Source organism: Etheostoma spectabile, chromosome 14 (genome assembly GCF_008692095.1).
Source record: "Etheostoma spectabile isolate EspeVRDwgs_2016 chromosome 14, UIUC_Espe_1.0, whole genome shotgun sequence".
Lineage (NCBI taxonomy): Eukaryota > Metazoa > Chordata > Actinopteri > Perciformes > Percidae > Etheostoma > Etheostoma spectabile.
The window spans coordinates 15456426-15459814 of NC_045746.1; positions in this window are offsets into that span (position 1 = coordinate 15456426).

Here is a 3389-nt window from a genome sequence, read left to right on the forward strand (position 1 = left end):
TGTAAACCTCATCTCACTTATCTGTCACTGCCCACCATCATCATAGGAACTGAGCCTAAAACATCTGTTGGGCTCTAAAAAGCAGCACTACTGTGGAGTGTCTAACCAACAAATATGACATGTAGTGGTCTTATTCCATGTGTTTGGACACATGCCTATCCATGTTGCCATAACCAATTAGGTTTGCTGTTATGTAATCACACAATTATGACTGTAACATATGTCATTATTTATGCTGGCCTGGGCCTATTTTCTGACATGTGGTAGATCCCCTTGTTAAGCTGGTAAATGGCTTATGATGAGAACTGAAGTCATTACAGAAAGAAGAACACTGGCCAACATCAACAGAGCTGCGCAGAAGTGCCTCACCTTCCCTCCATCAGTATTTTACTGCTCTGCTTTCGGAGCTGCGCAGGCATTTTAATGCTCACTCTTTATTGCTTTTCCTCCTGTTGGTCTGTCTTCCTGCCCACATGCGTGTATGGATGTGTATGTGTGCGAGTACGCGTTCATGAGTGCTTGTGTGTGTGTGTGTGTGTGTGTGTGTGTGTGTGTGTGTGTGTGTGTGTGTGTGTGTGTGTGTGTGTGTGTGTGTGTGTTTCTCTCTAAGATCATCACAGGTCTAGTAGAACACAGCCCCGTTGCCATAGCATCAGCTGGACAACAAGTGTACACAGTGGTGAAGATTAAGACGTGGAGGCTGGAGCTGGCAGTGAGAAGGCAAAGAGCTCTGCTGTGGCTAATGATGCTGTATTATAGTGCCAGCACATTCCTTACTGCTTTTCCACCAAACTACAGAAGAATTTCAAGATAAATTGAAAGCGACAGATAGGAATAGTGATGGGAAAGGCACGGGAAGAGTAGATGTTATGTACAGTATGCCTGATGGCTACAGCTGGCAGCTGCTTTGGTCAGAACATCTGGAGTCAGGGGCCTCATTAGATGTAAGACGAGTGCTGGATGAGTTTGAGTGTCTTTGTAAAGTTAAAATAAATACAGTCGGAAGGTTTTTTGTGTCACTGCTGATGGGAGGAGCAGGTCACTGGTAATCTACTGTATCACTGATAGTGCTGAGAAAAGGCTGATGTATGATTGAAAAAAAAAAAATTAAAATCTGTTGTTTTGAAGAAAATGTTTGACATGTTGAGGAAAGAGCTCATTTGCTTTCTTGCTTATAGATAGATGTGAAAATACCAGCCCCATATTTGTCTGTTAAATATGAAGCCACATCCAGTTAGCTTAGCTTAGCATAATGACTGGAAACAGCGGGGAACAAGTAGCATGGCTCTGTCAAATGGTACAGTCTACCTTTAAAGCTCACTAATTAACACACTCTTGTTTGTTTAATCCATAAAAATAACTTAAGTGTACGCTGTGGCTTCATATCTACTGTACAGAAATGGACGCTTTAAACTGTCTCACCCCAGTTGCATTTATGGTGCTGCACTCGATTGTACACACACAAAAAAGGACAGAAGGAGTTGATCAAAGATTGAAAAAGAGAGCTTGAGAGAGAGGTTAATATCCTAACTGCAGTCTCTATGTAATTGGCCAGTCTCTTCATTGAGTGGACATGAATTTAACAGAAATCCCTAGGTACAGGCCCATTAGTTTCATACAATAAGGCTCATATCATATAAATTATCTTCTTTCTTTTGGCTGGCTGGCAGAGGGCGGGGCTTATTAATCAATTCGGAGATCCAGGTGTGTCAATTGCACATGTGTAGCAGTGTTGGGGTTGGCTTTGCTGAGCTGCTGTTGGACTGAAAGAGAGCCTACACCTGTTTCTAAGTCGAGTATGTCTAAATTGGTTTTCTATTTTGAACAAGAACTTCTTTTATGAACATCATTTGGGCTTACTGCCTGTGGGGCCTCTGCTTGAGCCAGCGTTAAAGTCAACTCCAGGTAAGCGCCAAACTCAAAATCAGTCAGTCAGTCAGTCAGTCAGTCACTCACTCACTCACTCACTCACTCACTTGCTCACTCACTGCCAGCCAGGATTTAATCATTAGTGTTTTCTTTAAACCAAAAAAAAAACACATGAGCACACTTTCTGTTACAGAGTGACCAAAGCCTAGATGCAAAATAAAGAGCCAGTCATTCTCATAACACGTTTATTTTCCAACAGAAAAGTGTGTGTGGAGGAGGTTTCAGACGATCAGACTTTAACAATAACCATGCTCCACAGTGACAGCACACTTCCTGACATAATGTACCACTCTGTATCTTATTTTCTGTCTATCTAACAGCAGTAAATGTCATCTCATCTGTACTCACCTACAAAGCCAAAGAACATCCACCGAGCATTTGAGTGTTGAAACTCAGAAAGTGGATTCCAAAAAAAGGCATTGGCCCAATAAAAGATTTCCTGATGTGAGCTCATCATTTAATAATATTTATCTGTAGACATTTTATTTAGAAGTGCTGGTCCTGATTTTTGACTTTTTAAAAACAAAAACAAGTCTCAGTCTCAGACTCTTCAGATTGCTTATGTATAGTCTTACAGCTGGCAGTCAGTACCATGTCCCTTTATGTGTAACTGACATAATTCATAGTCATGCAAACTATTTTTACAACATATTTTACATACTTCTTTTGCTATGCTTTTCCTTTTCCAGCACACAAAAATTGTCTTAGACACAATAGGCCCACTTGAAAAATCCAGGCCCTGAACGTGAGCTGTAATTTTGTGGCTCATTTCAGGTGACCACACTCTTTCCTCTGGACAGAAACAGACAGAAGTAGAAGTAGCAGCAGCAACGGTTTTCCTGTGACTACAACACAACAATCCTGCAACACACAGCCACTTCTATCATTGTTTCTGTGGTCTGGCCAGTGGTCAGATAATGCAGAAGTGGTCGAGTCCGTCGGAAAATCTCCACACGATAAAGCCAAATTGAATAACACACGTATACACACGCTCTTTGTTTTCTGTAACCATTATCAGATTGGAAACCATTTCACCTCATGTGCCTCTAACAATGTCTCCATGTGTCGAGGTTACCGTCATTCCGCAGCGAAGGAAAAATTCCCCTCAACTAACAGCTGCACTTAAAACAAAAGAGCTTAGGCAGCAACTTGAGGTATAAGTTGAGCCATAACGGTAATGCATTTTAATGAGCCTGGACCACGAAGGCAGTCCTTGAAATAGACGCAGTGTGGTCCATTTCCTCTGCAGATTTTTAGGACAGGGCCAGCATGAAAATGGGCTGCTGTGGAGGAAATGGCCTTTTATGTGGAACACATTATGCCAGAATGTATAGTCCTGAATGGATTACTGTGGGTTGCTCTGCCTACTCCCACCCAGAATGTAATCTTAGCACACTGAAAGCGCATTTAAGAAAACCTTCCTCTGCTATGGCTGACGGCTGGTCTGCTCAGCTGCCTGA